Raw genomic sequence first — 17437 nt, forward strand, 5'->3', positions numbered from 1 at the left:
TGATTGTTGTTGTAGCAGCAGAAAATATTCCTGAAGTAATTTCGAAGAATAGTGCGCAGTTGTTCTTAATGTGATAAAAGTCCGGCTCTGTTGCGGTTACTTAGACCCGACTGTCGCGAGAAAGTCGTATTGTCTCAATAACTTGGTAAGCGGTTTATACTGTCTTCCATATTTTTCCTTAATTAACCCATTATATTTTCAACGCAATGAAAGCCTCTTACCGCGAATTGGAGATATCTAGTTCGACATTAAATTGGCCTTTCCATAATATCTATAGATGTTACGCAATATATATACATGAAACTATTCAACATCCGACGCAGCATAAAACAAATGTTAAAGGGACTAGGTCTACACCTCTAAAAAGAATAATTAAAATTGATGATTTATTCCGAGAGTAAGAAAAATGGATAATCCCAATTTTTATTACACATATATAGTCATGTGTATGCTAAAGTGGTCCGATCTGAACTATTTTGCGATCAATCCGTTGCTTTGGATAATAATCTATGCCAAATTCAAGAGAGGTATGTGCTATAGTAGTCCACTCTGAATAATTTGTCCATTACCTACACAATAACCCATGCCAAATTTCATGCTTAAAAAAATAAAATTGATAAAAAAGCTTCCATTACTAGAACTTAATATTGAAGGTTCAGTCTGTATAGCAGATATATGCCATAAGCTGCTTCTTAGGGAGAAACGTGTGCAAAATTTCAGATCTATTTCTCAAAAACTATCCCTTGCCAACAGGTGCTACTTCGGAATGACTAAGCAATTGAAAAGTAAAGTCTTCTTTCGACGAACAAAGAGCAAACTCTATAAGTGCACAACCAAGGACGATGATTTATGCTTCTTTGCGCATTGGGAACATCGCATTCGATGGGGCTATGTGCGGTATGAGATACGAGTATACGACGTCATTGACATAGTTCAGCGAATTAAAAGACAGCAGCTACGTTGGCTAGGTCATGTCGTTCGAATGGACGAAAACACTCCAGCTCTGAAAGTATTAGACGCAGTACCCACCGGAAGAACCAGAGGCAGGGGAAGGCATCCTCCACTCTTTTGGAAAGAACAGATGGAGAATGACTTGGCTACACTGGAAATCTCCGATTGGTACCAACTTGGCTATAACCGTGTAATCGGTGTCTACGCTAATATAGAAGAAAGATTCCAAAAGCTTCCTTCTGCTTCGAAGTAGCAAATTTAATATACTCTGTTCAGAGTATAGAAAGTTTATTGACATTTTAATACCCATACTGGACCATTCTTCGGGATCAACTTTTACAAGCGAATCTTGGCGCTCTTAAAAAGTATAATACTTTATAGGAAAAAAAATCTTGATTCTCTGATTGATGGATTCAACCGCTTAAGGTAATATAATGAGATACTCCCTTCGTTCTCATTGCAAAAAAAGTATATTACAAACCGCTTAAGATAAATTGGGTTATGACCGCAACTATTTTCTATTTATATTATTTGGTTTCCGCATTCAACATGTAATATCTGCGGAATCTGTGATAGTTCCTAGGTGGGTTTAAGTTAGGTAGAATATTTTTAGTTATTCCAAGCAATTTCTTCTAGACTCGATGTTACTTTTTACCTCCAACTTTACTGTAAAATCGGATGTATGAAACGCCCATTACTTCATTGAACTTAAGCAACTTTTACGTAGTGCCGCAGCTGATAAATTTAAAAGCAAATTTCTGATATTTCAGTTTTTTATCTTTTTATACAAATTTTTATTGAACAATAGTTCATGTACAAACATTCAAAAAATTGTCGATTAAATTGTACCCGTAACATGTACTGGATACAATTAAGCTATATTCACGTCTTAAATTACAAGGAATTAGTTTCGAAAAACCTTCCGCAAAATTGTATCACTTTTTAGGTGCTAATAAAACGTACAATAATGCCACGAACCCCAAATGCAAACACCACTCCATCCTCAGATGCCCTTGGCCACTAGTGCTGCTGCGCTCTAACGTTACCAGATTGGAATAATGCAAAGCGGTGAATACCGCGCTCTCATTCAGTTGAGATGAACAAGTGCCCAAGAGCAAGTCAATCGCGGAGGATGGCTGATTGAGACATTGCATCACACCCTTGGTCAAGACTATGTCTTCGGCCGTATCCGATGCATTAAAACATTTGAAGTTTCGTACATCGATCACTTGCAAATACTGACAATCGAATATAGCGCTTTTTTGAAATGTGAAAAAGTAGCGATTTGTGTCCTCATATGGAAATTGGAAAACAGCATACGGTTCATTCACATCCACGAGCATATCTTCGTAATTTTGACCCAAAACATCCGGATACCCAATGTCACAAATTCGTTTTAATTTTAGATATTTCAGTGATATACAATCCTCCGGTAATTCCATTTTATTCTCCTTACTATCATCGAAATACTCTACATCGCCATAATCATACTCGTCGCCATCATAATCCTCTTCTTCACCTTCGCCATCACCTTCATAATAAATTTCACCATCAACGTAACCATCCTCTTCATTCTGTCCGTTTATGAATTTTGTCAAAGAATTTATTGTTAGCCATATTATGAGAAGTTTACAAAAGTATTTCATTTCCAAAATATTTAACGTTTCCAAACAAAATATTTATGTACATAAACTTATTTACGTTTTGAACATAAATATGTTTGACTAAAATTGCCAGGTAAACATAAACTTTTCGGAGTGAAATCCTAACAAAGAATAAATAAAATAAAGGAAGTTAAACATGTCAACTAATCAAGAGCTGAGTTTAGTTTCGTTTGTCGATCTATTGTTCCTTGCGGCTTGATTAGTCAAGTTTCCCTAACTTTTCTATATGCAACTGACATCTGCACAGCTTATGCTAACGAGTTACTTGTTCGAAAATTTTCTCAGATTTACGGTTATAGCCCACTATTTTAACACAACCAGAGCAAAAGCCTCTGATTTGGTATCGAGGGCATTTGAAACCCATATACTTGTACACCATGTAGAAAAGTATAAGTATATTATTATTAGTAGCTTACTCCATTGTCTTGATTAACATTAATGTCGCAATTATTACAAGAAATTTTTAGTAGAAAATTTTTTATCATCTGTGGAAAATATGTATGTATGTATGATCGGAAGGATGTTTTTTTTTTTTGTTTATAACTAAATTTTTCGATCCAACACGTTGAAATTTTTACCAAATATACATATGTGCATATGTTCTTTGTTCAAAGTCTGCCAAAAATACTTCCTGCTTGCAACAACGAAATTTATCCATGCGTTTTCGATACTTGTAAACACAAATTTCAAGAAAATTTGTTAAAATATGTATATTTATATGCAGAAGTGTATAAATAAAATTTTGATTGCATATACATATGTACATACGAGTATTAGAAAAAAAGTGAAAATACCCTTTTTGAACCTGCCTCCAGGTTTAATCTTCCGATTTACTTGAACATTGCAATTAATATTCTTTAAGTATATCTCTATTGTATGAATGAATTTAAATTGATTACAAATATTTTTAAAAATTTCGAGAAAGTGAAAAAATCTTTGGTAAAATCGACCTTTCATTTTTGAGTAGCCGCTACTCTATAAATTTTTTTTTATACTCTCGGAATATAAATATAAATTATTATAGGTGAATTAATAATATACAAATCATTTAACTTTGCATCAATTAGCAAAAACGGCTCTAAATCTGGCTTCTAGCTTATAATGCACGCTTAAAAAACATTTGTTATCATGCTTTATTTGGACATTAAGGAATCATGGCACTAATAAACGCTATTCACTATACTGGCTCCCAAACTGTCAATTTAAGGCATTCTCAACTCACATTTGAGGTGAATTATTGTACAATTTTGAGGCATAAGTACTTGCAACCGCACTCATAATTGGAACAGTTTGAGCGCCACCGCAAATTGACCTTAACTGCAAGAATGGTGTGGATTATAAAATGTGGAAGGTGCGAAAAGATCTACAAACAGGATACTTTCCACAAAAGCTTCTTTCAATTTGCAAGCAACGAGAAAAGCTCATCAAAGCAAATCAAAGGGAACAGCAGCTTTGCGTGCACAGCTTACAAATTTATGGATACACACCTGAAAGGAGGCTCATATCAGAATTGTTGAGAAAACACTTACCGTATATTAGAAATCACTGCACATGCAATGCTGTCGTTTGCTTTTTCCTTATTTTTCCAATAACACAAGGAACTTTCAAACCTTTAGTGTTTGTAAACGCACAGCGTGCACTCACTACATATACATACTTTCTTAATGAACCTATAATTGCACACTTTTCTAACAAACCTATAAGAAAACACTGCCCTTACATTTTTTTCACTTAACTACACACTCCCGATCACTTAACTTTCGCATTTGAAACAAAAACATTTATAATTTTCACTATTTATCATAATAACCAAAATTTCATCCGACGCGCACGAAACTTCATATGGAAATGACTAAATGGCGGCGGATCATGGCGAAGCACAGTGTTGCAATTTTTTCTCCATTCACTATAAGAAGTGAATTATTTTCCAGCCGTCAGTGCGAACTTAAATTTAAAAAGTAGGTGGCGCTAGGGTTTAATTATTTTCAAAAAATTAAAAATGATAGTTTCGATTAAATTTTTTTATATTTTGAAAACAAAATAAATGTGTATATAAATAATATATAATTATAATTTTTATTTTGAATAAAATTATCACTTTTCGTAATTTGTATATGCCCAAGCAGTGAAAGCGATCCAATCTTAAAAAAATCTCCGCTAGGTGGCCCCCAAATATAAAATTATCACAAGTAGTCGCAATATATGGAAAATTGGACTAGTTATTACCCAGGAAGTGTTAATTTATATTATTATCGTATTTATTTAAATATTTAAAATATTTGTAAATTTAAAGTTTATTTTTCATAAAAATAATTATTTGACCACATCACTGTGAATAGAATGTGTCAAAGAATATGACAGTAAATGCAGCTCTGCGCATTGGAAACTATCCGGCGTCACCTTTCAGGTGCAAACAGTTCCGAAACTATTTCCCCCTCGCCTGTATTAAAATCAGAGAAAATCGTGAAAATCCTAAGGTATATTAGTAAAAATTTTAATTTTGGTGCAACTTGAAGTGTTAGTGCTAGTGTTAATTTGTAATTAAAGTAGTAAATGAAATTAAAGTAGTTGTGGCAGTTTTCATTCGGGTTTTCGGGAATCAAATAAAGTGTGTTCGCGTCGTCGCGGTAAAAAGTATGCGCGAGAGGTTAACTTGCAAAAATGTCTTAAATAAGTGTCTTGAGGCGCTGTTACCCTTTTCATAGCGCAATTTATTCATTACTCACAGTAAGGTAAGTTTTTTAAGGTTTTTAATATTACATATGACTTACAAATGATAGAAATCAAATGTACAAGCCAGTTGAAATCTATTGTGAAAGGCTGCTTTATTGTTGCCATTTTAGCACCCACCTGTTGTTGTTGTTGGTAGCTAAATTAATGGATTTCATGCGAAGCTTCAAAAAATTCCTGCTAGCAATTAATTAGCTTCCACATCCTAGTGGAATAATGTGTGTAGAAATAAATATTTGCATACTTTTAGGCTGTTATTGTGGATTCCATTTTTAACTGCTATAATTGCATAATCCCCACTATCTTTAAAAATGTGTGTATAGTAGAATTTCAAATAAACAGTTTGGGAGCCAGAGTTATTTAATCGAGTTTAAATTGATATTAGCGATAAGAAGTATTGTATGTATTTGGAGGCTTGAAAGAATGGCAAATTTAAATAAATTTAAAAAAAAAATTATTTTTTTTTTGAGAGTAGACCATATTACTTTAGAAAAAAAATAAAACATCATTGTACGGAAACAAATAATATTCCAAAAAAACGAAATAAGCCTCAAGCGATTTTAAAATTGTGACTAACCTGCTTTTAAGATGTTTTAATCATTTTCAGCTCAGTTTGGGATAGATAATTTTTCAAAAAAAACTAAGGAAGGCTAATCGGGCAAACATTTTATACTATTGCATCTTCAAGTAATAAAGACCAGGGAAATACCTAATGTTGTAAAAGGCACCTCATATACGATCCTCACGCATAAGGGTAAAGTTAGCCGAAAATCCTGATAATAATTATTTTGCGGCTAAGTCAAATTTTCGCTTAAATTTATTTATTTTAGGCACAAAGAGTATGACATGGCACGAGTAAAACACGTTCTCTCATTTTCACTGAGATAACTGTATAGGACCTGAGGTCCAAATGGCCCTTGAATAGTTTTTTTAGATTTGAACAAATTTTGTTTACTAGCGCATAGTTTTGGCCCTCTATTTCAATTGTTTCCTGATTTGTGTTCTGCAAAGTGAAAGAATCAAATGGTTTTAAAATTATGTTATATGGGAAGCAGGTGTAGTTGCTGTCCGATTTCGTTCATTTTCACACTGTGATATAAGAATATGAGAAAACTGCCATGTACTAAATTTTGTGGAAATCGGTTGAGTGGGTCCCGAGACATGGTATTTCACGAAAAAGTGGGCGGTACCACATCTATAAAACCCTTTCATGCCATCTTGGAAATAAAATTTAATGTCTCTGGCGTATTCAATTATTGATTTATTGCGCTTTTTATAGTTTTTAACAGTACCGATATATGGGAAGTGAACGAGGTTATCCTCCGATTTCATCAATTTTCACACTGCCGATAAGAGTTTTTATAATATTCGAGCATAGCAAATTTAGTTGTTGTAGCTTTAGTGGTTAATGAGATATGTACAAGGTGCGTTCCAAAGTAAAAAGGAATCTGTTGAATCTAGCGCCCCCTAGTGGCGCTATCTATATGTCGACTGGTGCATTAGAACCTGCTATCGTTATCGATTGTCCGGTTAGAATTCCATGACATTTCATTGATTGTAAGTGAAGTTATTGCCTTTTAAGTGTCAGTGTGTTTGTGTTATCCGAGCGAAAATTAGCTTCAAACAAAGAGCCAACATAAAATTTTATTTGAAAATTGGTAAAACTTTTACCGAAACGTTTCAATCGATGAAACAAGTTTAAGGCGATGATTGCCCATCCCGTAGCGGCATGCACGGGTGGTTTTAACGTTTTCCAAGTGGTCGTGAGGACATAAATGACGATCAACATGTGTTTCCGTTTTTTGATCAACGGAAATTCCATCGAAACTGGGCATGAATTCATTAAAAATCAGCCGAAATTATCATTGAAATTCATGGAAACGGAATTGAACATCTCCAAAACATCGATTTATCGCATTTTAACCGAACATTTGAGCTTAAGAAAGGTGTGTTTGTTCGAAGGACGATTATTTGTTCAATAATCACATTTTAAGTATTAACCACCCCCCCGGGTTCACCTGATATGGCACCGTGCGACGTCTGTCTTATCGGAAAAATATATTTGCCCGTGAAAGGAAGCGTTATGCAGACGTATGTAGATTCCATTCAAAAGGCTTGTACCGGCATACTGGGGGCCATACCGGCCAACGAACAAAAACACTCGTTCGATGCAGAAGGAGACTATTTTGAATAAAATTAACTGATTTTGCCGAAAAATCTTTTTTTTTTTTAAGTCCTGTTTACTTTGGAACGTACCTTGTATATCTTAATTTAGTCCATAGGTATGACACTAATTTTCAAGGTGGTGGTCATATTATGTCCGTCTACGAACTTGTATTTTTTTACTAAGGAACGCCCATAGCAAGTTTCATTAAGATATTTCAATATTTACTCAAGTCAAGGTGTCTTGACACAGTAGACGAACGCACAGACAGATAGYCGTCGGTCGTCAATTCTTCTCGTCATCCTGATCAATTAAATATATATAACACCAAATCTATATGGTTTAGTTTAAGGTGATTTCTATAACCCTTAGGTGAAAAAAAACTATTATATTCTGTAACAACAGGCTGCAAGAGTATAAAAAAGTTATACAAGACGCTTGTGACCCGCTACTCCATATATGGAACCTGAAACCTGAAGTAGAAAAGGATGTTACTGAAACATGAATGAAAATTTTAAATAATTTATATGCAGGTCCACAATCCTTACCGCTTTAACAGTTATTATTCAGAGAAATATTGTACCGTTATAAATTTTTTAAATCGGGTTCAATGGAAGCTTAAGTAGCCATTTTATTTAGAATTATCCCCACATATGCTGGTGTTCTTATTTGTTATATAATTAAACACAGTAGTGGTATCGAATCACGATTATTTTTAAACAGAAATTTTAGATATTTTCAAAAATATTTAACAACGAAAATTTTGACTTTGTTTTCAAACAAAAATTTCACGGCAGCAACAAATAGTCGCGAGTATTATTATTCCCAGCAATAACCACCAGTGTATGACAGCGGTGAGATGGGCATCGGCGGAGCGCTTTTCCGGCACGAAATCCGAATAATGTAGAGCTGTAAACGCAGAACTACCATGAAGATCTGGCGTACATGCTACCAGCAGCTCATCCACCATATTGGACTTATGATCCAAGCATTTCATGAAACTATTTTTCAATACTACATCCTGTGAGCAGCCCGTTGCATTTGTGCATATAAAATGTACGAGATCAACTACTTCGATTTCCTCACAATGAAATAGTGCGCTGTGCTGGAATGTTATAAAATAATTGTCCTCGCCTTCATCGTTGAATGCGAACACTGCATACTGATCATTGGCTTCAACGAAGTTATCTTTGTAGGTAACTTTTATATCTTCTGGATAGAGAGCAGAGCATTTTCGCTTTAGTACAAAATATTGTAGACTTTTGCATTCCTCTGGCAGTTGTGTACTTTGTATTTCACCGTAATCTTCCCCGCCATCATTGTAGTAATCAGTGTCGTATGCATTTAGATGATCATGATTGTTAAGTTGTAATCCATATATAAATTTTGCAGTCGAATTTATTACAATTAAAAAAATATATGTACGATATAAATATTTCATCTTCCGATTTTGTGTTTCAAACATTTCTGTTCGTCAATAAAAACAAATGTGAACTTGTCAAATTTCTAAACAGTTGTGCATAAGTTTATGTTTAGTGATGAAGAATAAATTAGAAACCAAAAATATTCGGTTCACTTACAAGCTCAAAAGAATTTATTTCTGTAACAGTTTACTAAGCCAGAATAAAATCGGTTTCGTCATCATTATGTGTCTATAGAGCTATCTCATCTAACTGTCAAAAGTCACACATCTTTGACCGACTGTGCTGCTCTGTAACTTTGAATTATTATGATATCAAAGTACCATGATTATTAAAAAGTTGTGACACGATAGTTCATTAAGATCTACAGACTTTTGCATGCCTTCGAACCTATTGCCGAAGCACCAACCGCGTCTTCAGATGTCGAAAATCGTTTATCTCTTAACTTATTTTTTCGAATGGAAATAAAAATAAGCCTCTCGGTTAAATGGATAAACACTGAGGTAATCCACGTCGAAATTTGTAAAAAATAATCGCTCGAAAATCCAATTTCATTTTTTAGCCGAGATGAATATTTTCAGTTACTGTAAGCAACACAAATAGCGCACATATATCAAAATTCATACTCAGAGTAGGTATAACATTACGAAAAAGTAGTGAGCTGTCCTATTGCAACACTGGGTAAACTATTGTTAGGTAAGGTTATATTATTTAATCTCGATTGAAGAACCAAGAGATAAAAGAATCTACCGCCTCTAAAAGTATGGAACCGATTTTACAAAACTATGTAAGAGAGCATTTTTCCAATAGATTTGTATCTGATGTTGTGTGCGTGCAATTGGGTTATGCAATACGTGGTGAGAAAGATAAAATTTTCTCTCAGACAGTTTTTTGAATGCTAACCTCAGTATTGACAAAGAAAAGATGAAGAAAATTATCGATTCCAAGTGTAAAGTAAGCACCATTTCGATTACCCAGGATCTAAACATTCTTTCACAGCCGCAGCTGAAGTATTTGGGAATAATATTGGATTCCAAATTAAAATTTAAGGTACAGCTGGCGTACATTTCGGACAAAGCAAACAAAGTATATAATCATCTATCAAGAATGATGACCAATAAGGGCTACGTGCATTCCAGTCGGTGAGCTTTAATAGCAAATGCAAGGAGATCAGTAATACTGTATGCAGCACCAAACTGAATACAGGCACTTGATATAAAAGCATATGCTCACTGCTATCCGAGTAACAAGTTTTCCAAACGATATCAAGCGACGCTGCTGAACTTCTAGCTAGCCGGCCATTGAGACGAACTCGCGCGATTGGACCAGCTATCAGAGCCGTCTGTAGGTATAAAAAAAGAGGAAAAACCCAAAAGCATCACAATGTGGCAGCAACGGTAGCAAGCCTCAACCAAAGACCTTAGACGTGGATAGATAGACAAAATGGAGATCAAGTCTTCCCCCAAATAGTGAGTGGAAATGGATGCTTTAAAAGCTATCTGTTCCGATTAACTAAATTAGCTAAACAAGACAGAAAAACGAGTTTTTTTTTGTTTGCTTGATTTATGGATGCCACCAGTGCCACCACTTTTCCATTTGTGGATCCATTTCTGTAATTGTCCTGAAGACATCCTTTTTTAATTAGAAACTGAGATACTCGAATCTTTCAGGTATCATGCCATGTAGAGACCCACCATAATTCATTAATATCGGTTTGATCATCTCACAGAATAGATGATGCCAAAAGAGTACTAAAGAGATTCATACACTACTTAAATTAATAAAATATTAACTCTCAATCTATTATTTACCTCAATAAAATGGCCATTACATTTCCATTGCAGAAATTTTAATATTTATTACGTTTTAATGTTCAATAGTATATTGTTTCGTCTGGTGTCGGAGCATCACAAGCCAACCATAACAACCGCAAAACTTGATATTACCACAAAACGTAAAATGAAATTAACAAATGTATCCGCATTTATGCCAGCAGCAGCAACAAAGCACAGGATAAATTTGAGCGCCAATTTTAGCAGGTACCTGGCCAGGCGGCAGCTGTGCGACAGACAAGTGGCTATTATTAGTATGCCTGTAACCACTGGCTATTACCAACATTATTATCATTATCGTTATTGTCGTCATAATATGTTAAACGAAAATAAAAACAAAAACAATCTCTAATAGCGCCAACACCGATATTTGTAAATATTTGATGAGAAATATTGCTCCTCCTTTAGGGCTGCTGTGGCCCCTTTTCCCTACACACATACAACGCAAATTCTTTGTGTTTAACAGCATACTCTTACATAAGTATCTACGCAGGTATGTTACTCTTGCATGTATGTGTTCAACTCACTACTACATAATATATATACTTATATGGACAACTCAGTAGCTGCTAGTTATGTATGTCAATAGCAGTGTCCTCATCTGGTTGTCTCTCCGTGTTTTCATTACTAACATTGTTGTGCGCCTAACAAGCTATCATTATACACTTAAACTACTACAAACATACATATGTAGGTATATGCATACTGGTAAGTGCTCTTACGTACATAAATATATATTTCGAAAATAAACAATATTGATTTTTCATTATATGTGCTTAATAATAAATTCAAATTTGTGTCCGCTCATGAGCGCTTAGAGTTTATGTACCTTGCGACATGGCTGAGCAGTCGCAGTTATATGGTATATACGCACACATACATATATGCCACGTGAATATGTATGGGTAGTGGTCGGTTAACCAACATAGACAAAAACTCGCTCAACCGCAGAACAAAAAAAGAACACAAATACTTTCAATAGCTGGTAGTTGCATTAGGGTGAACATAAAAAAATTAATTAAATTTTTGTTCAAAGTGTCAGTTTTTGAACTAAATGTCCCAGTTAACATATTAATATAGTTGAGGTAGTTAAAAGTTCGACTCCTCAGTAACATCCCATGCAGATCACCCATCGGAACCCAAAAATATACAGCAGTCCAAAAATGAGTGAAAAAAATGAAATTAGCTATATTTTGACTTTTTTGTATAAAAAAATGTGTGAAGTTTACGGAGACGATGCTGTATCAGTTCGTGTAGCACAACAATGGTTCGCTCGCTTCTGTTCTGGAAATTTCGTTGTGAAAGATGCATTTCCCTCTACCCGACCTATCGTTGCAAAAGTCGATGCAATTATGGAAAAGACTGACTAGGACCGTCACATAAGCAGCCATGACATCGCTAAGGAACTTTACATTTATCATAGAATGGTTTTGAACCATTTAAAAAAGGCTGACTACCAAAAAAAGCTCGATGTTTGGGTACCACGTGAATCGTCTATGAAAAATTTAATGGACCGAATTAACATCTGCGATTCCTTGCTGCGATGAAATCGAACAATTTCTGAAGCGAATGGTAACAGGAGACGAAAAGTGGATCAAATACGAAAATAATGTACGAAAAATATCATGGTATCATGGTACAAGCGTGGTGAAGCTCAAAAATTTTCACAAAGCCAGGATTGACGCCTCGAAAGGTTATGCTGAGTGTTTGATTGGATTGGAAAGGAATCATCCACCATGAGCTGCTCCAGCCTGGTCGGACTGGTCGGTTGACTGGGAAGTTTTGATGCATCCACCATATAGCCCAGACCTTACATCATCGGAGTACCATTTGTTTCGGTCAATGCAAAACTCCGTTAATAGAGTAAAGGTGGCTTCAAGAGAAGTATTTGATTTCGATCATTCAGTTTGTATGGCAGCTATATGCTATAGTAATTCGATCTAAACAATTTCTTCGGAGAAGATTGTTGCCTCAAAAAATAATCTACACCAAATTTCGTGAATATGTCTTGTAAAATGTGATAGTTTTCCATACAAGARCTTGATTCCGATCGTTCAGTTTGTATGACAGCTATATGTTATAGTGGTCCGATATCGGCAGTTCAGACAAATGAGCAGCTTCTTGAAGAGAAAATGACGTTTACAAAATTTCAAAACGATATCTTAAAAACTGAGGGATTAGTTCATATATATATACAGACAGACGGACATGGCTAAATTAACTCAGCTCGACATACTGATCATTTATATACTATATATGCTTTATATCTGCGACCCTTCCTTCTGGGTGTTACAAACTTGGTGACAAACTTAATATATCCTGTTCAGAGAATAAAAATATTCTCCTTAAAAATACAACAACATTCGAGCCAATTAGAATACAAATTTTCACATTGCGGACTCTGGTTGAACCTAAAATTAATTTAAAAAATATACCTCATTGGGATTTTTTTCAAATTCATATAATTAGCATATTATATGTAAAATGCTAGTTTTACTGTTTTTTGAATTTAATGTAGACCATTTTACTTATCAAAAAATCTTTATTGTAATATAATAAATAGGTATAAAATATTGTTTTTAATCTGTAGTTGTCATAAAAGTTCTTATAATTCTATTCTTCATTTTCTGCCTAATGTACAAACTTAATAAAGTCTAATGTACGACTAAATCAAGTCCATTTCTCCCCATGATTAAAGAGTCCACTTCAATCCATCAATACGAAAGCTAATCTTTTCACTTACCCTAAAATACCTGCCACACCTTAACAGTTGTAGCATTTAAAAAATTAAAAGTAAATTTACCATACATACAATCACCACCCTAATGAATGTGTAAATATTTCTGAAGTACACATTTAAATATCATCGCGCACCAGCCCACTGCAAAAATGTGTAATCGTTATTTAAAGGTGTACAAGAATTTGTGTAAGTATCAACTACATCGAAGCCAGATACGATACATCAAACAAGTGAGAAATATTTACTTGGTGCGAGTTTAAAATTTTTGAGGATATTTGAAGTCTTCTTAAAATAAAGTTTCGAGTTTTTATGTACACGACTTCACTGCAAGGAGCAGGCTTAAAGGCTTCTTAATACGCCAACTCAAAGCAAATGTTTAGAGCTTAAACAAAAGATGAAGAAGTAATTTTATTATAAACCCCTAGGCTTATAGATAGATTACTTCTTCTTATCAACTTCATAGTAATTTATCATTAAAGTATATGAAAAATCATACCAGAAATCGGAGGCTATGTAAGGTTAGCTACGAAATTCATGCCATAATAATTATTTAGGTTACCAAAACCTACGAATTCGGAGTCTCGAAATTGCATTTTTTGGTATTAATTTTCTGTGAAATCCCTTCGAATTGCAGACGTGCATCATCCGTTCATCTGTTTTCGTGTGATCAATAAGCTATTCGAAATACTTAACACAGGAACATAGGCTCGATCTGATGCTTTAAATTTTTGTGTATCAACCATATCTTCGTGTTGGTCCCTACTGACTGAGCTGACACTGCAGTTTTAGGTCGCCTAACAATATTGATGTCGTCATACTCAGAAGAGTATAAACAGTGGTGATTTTACGTTAAGCATTTCAGACCTATCTCATCGAATATTATCATTGCCCGTACTTCTACATCATATATTAAGATGGCTATATTGATAGACTTATAGTTACAATAGAGACCTCAATTGCAAAGTAAATTAAAATTGAGCTATTTGAAGCATGTAAATTGGGATGGTCACAAAAAGCCCCATAAATAAGTATTGCCCTGTTTCAAATCTTGGGTTAAGTTGGGTGAGGTTTGATGACTGATCCAAAGGACAGTCTACTTGGACTACTATGTATATAAAGTCTTTTGCGAAGCTATATAAATAGAACTCGTGTAATTCGTCTTTATAAGTCAGCAAAGCGGCTTGTGGCTAAAAATTTCCTCGGTGGGATATCTGCGCTCGCAATTGTTTGAGTCATCCTCTCGCAAACAATCAGAAAGGATTGTGGAGATATCTCCATCTGGTTTTCTTTTGTACAGCTTCTGCAGCTGGCATCCGGTAAGATTCTTAATTTTCTTGCATAAATGTCGATAGGACAATGCTATGTTAGAATCCCCATAATTTCTGAGGGAAAAGAGCTCACTGGATCTCTTGCTATCAATCTTGGATCAAAGTGTCTTGCGGTACCTCACGAACCGATGGTGGCATGACGCTGGTCAAGTTCATGTGAAGCCCAACTATTCAATAATAAAAAACAGAAGAAGAGGAAGACCAACCCATTTCCATGCTACTGACAGCTGAGCTATGTAGTTTAACCTTTCTTGCCTTCCTTGCTCATCAGCTTTATAGTTTCCAATTTCTTTGTGATCTGGCAGTCATACTAGTCTTATCTTCAAGTGATTCGAGGCTATTGATAACAAGGTTAGACATTTCTTAACCAACACTGAACGTACGGATACATAAAAAAAATTCTTTATCTATTAATTTAAAACGTTAAGGGTATATTTATGCATATTCTATGAACAAAGTAAAATTTTTTTAATGTTTTTTTAAGTTAGACACGATTTACGATGGCGCTAGCAAAGGTCCTCCATAGTTGCAAGGGTTGCAAAACAGGTTAAACACAGTATTGTTTCTCATATATAAAATGAAATATTTTATTAGAATTTTTTATTGACACAAACATACAGGATTAACAAAGAAATTCTGAAAAGTTTTGGAAAAAAAATATTTTAAACTCGGCAATTGCGACGCCATTTCCGGTGACTCCTCGGAAAAAAGTGCGCCGGCGTTTGCAGAATAATTCCATACAGGTTTTTTAATTAAAACCTTAACTTAGAGCTCGAATGAAGGAAAAAAACTGAAAATTGAATTTTGACAGGAATTTTTACAAAACTTTTCTTTCAAATAGTTGTAATCGAAAAAAACCTTCGTCGAAGTCTTTATGAATTATATCTTAAAGATCTGTGCAAAATTTCGTGAAGATCGGTTGAGTAGTTCTCGAAAAATCTTGTTAACCCACTTCAAAATCACAGTTTCCAGACAAACGCGTTGAAAGACCGCGCACTTACCCTAGGTAGCCACAAGCACACAAGTGCTCAAAGCTGTATCTCCGAAACTATTACTCAGATCAACTTTAAAATTTAGGACAATATTCTGGAGGTGTTTTAAAATTTAACAAGACAATAAAAAAAATCGATTTTTTAAGCCCGTAAACCCATGGAACCACTAAATAAATTTCCAACCCCAAAAATACATAAATAACTCGACTTTAGCGCCGGCTATCGATTTAAATTTATTTAGCAATTGATACTCTCTCCTTGGCAATATTTCAAACGAAATCGCTACCGGTTTGTGCCATTTATTATTTACGATCACACAAACAATTTCCATATGCTTTACGGCAATATATTCCTGCATATTCACTACGACACGATGAATATGATAAATATCAGTTTTCAGTTCTATGCACTTTTAAACCGAAAATAATTGCGAATGCTTTCAATACTCTCAGATTTCGAAATATAAACACATGAATATGACAATATATGTACATGCTGTTGTATCGCCCACAACACACTCTACATACCTGCTGTTCCTGCTCAGATGCAACCAATATTGAAGTCCACACATACAAAAGCATGGATGTATGTATGTGCGTGTATTTGTAGAAAGTATCCTTGCGTGATTTTGTCTATTTTTATTTTTACTTTTATTGAGTGTTGTCTGTTTTTATTATTGCAGTTGTTGTTTCTGAGCTATTACACTGATAATTTTGTTTTTGTTCTACTTGCCTTTGCCACTTTGTAAACTTTTTTTTTATATCATAAAAGCTATTTTTATGAGCGTTTGATTAATGTTATTGCCGTGTACCAAATGCGACTTTTGCGACTTTGAGTTTTCGCGGCTGAATAAAGTGAAATAAAAATAGGGATTGTTATAAATGATGCGGATCAAGAGGGGCGCCCTGGCATTTAGTAAGGGCGGTGCCGTAAAAATATGAAATATGCGGTGTCAGCACTTCAAAGCGTTTAAACGCGTATACAACAGCACAAAAAATATGTTCGTGGGCAATTTGGTTCATACGCACGGAAAATTACTTAAAATGAGAAATAAGAAAAACAAAAGTAATGAAATCTCTAAATGGAGTCTTAAAACACCTTTTAGTTGAATGAACATTGGAATAATTGCATTATTAAACTCTCAGAAAGGGTTAATAGTAAATAAAATCGTATTTGGGACTCTTGTGTACCGAAAAATAATGCACAAACAGGGTTTCCAGGCAATACCCAATTTGTTTGAAGCGAAAAGCAGGTGATGAAGAAGCTAAACTTTATCTACTACAGGGTGCTATTTACCGTTATTATCTCAATATAGATATTTCGAAATGTATAAATGAGAATTTACTAAGCAATTATAATGTTGTCAGCAAAATAAAGCTGACACAAAATTAAAAATTATAACCAAGCTATGAACTCCCTTCAATTTATCATACTTTCCTCATTTTTATGATTCAGCTTAGCAATGCCTACATCGCGAATGCGTGGCAGTCTCACCCAAATTATGTACATTTATTTCGACTAAGACAACACATGTCAACAAGCACCAGCATTGCTTAATCACTTTGAATATTTATTCAAAAATATGAAGTTAAATACAGAAACAGAGAACCAAATA

General features: G+C 34.5%; 1 protein-coding gene across 2 annotated transcripts in view; it reads right to left on the reverse strand.

Moving 5' to 3' along the window:
* LOC108977057 overlaps positions 1 to 16437 on the reverse strand; it is a 107175-nt gene extending 90738 nt beyond the window's left edge. The window contains exon 1 of one of the 2 annotated variants that reach the window (XM_018948254.1): positions 16350 to 16437. The gene's annotated coding sequence lies outside the window, so the exon portion shown is untranslated. Of the gene's footprint in view, positions 1 to 4144; positions 4292 to 16349 lie in introns of those variants that run through there. The other variant, XM_018948178.1, reaches the window with a different exon arrangement.
* Positions 16438 to 17437: the final 1000 nt, after the last annotated feature.

The sequence above is a fragment of the Bactrocera latifrons genome, unplaced genomic scaffold, assembly GCF_001853355.1.
Source record: "Bactrocera latifrons isolate USDA-ARS-PBARC rearing strain unplaced genomic scaffold, ASM185335v1 scaffold_0, whole genome shotgun sequence".
NCBI classification, from domain to species: Eukaryota; Metazoa; Arthropoda; class Insecta; order Diptera; family Tephritidae; genus Bactrocera; species Bactrocera latifrons.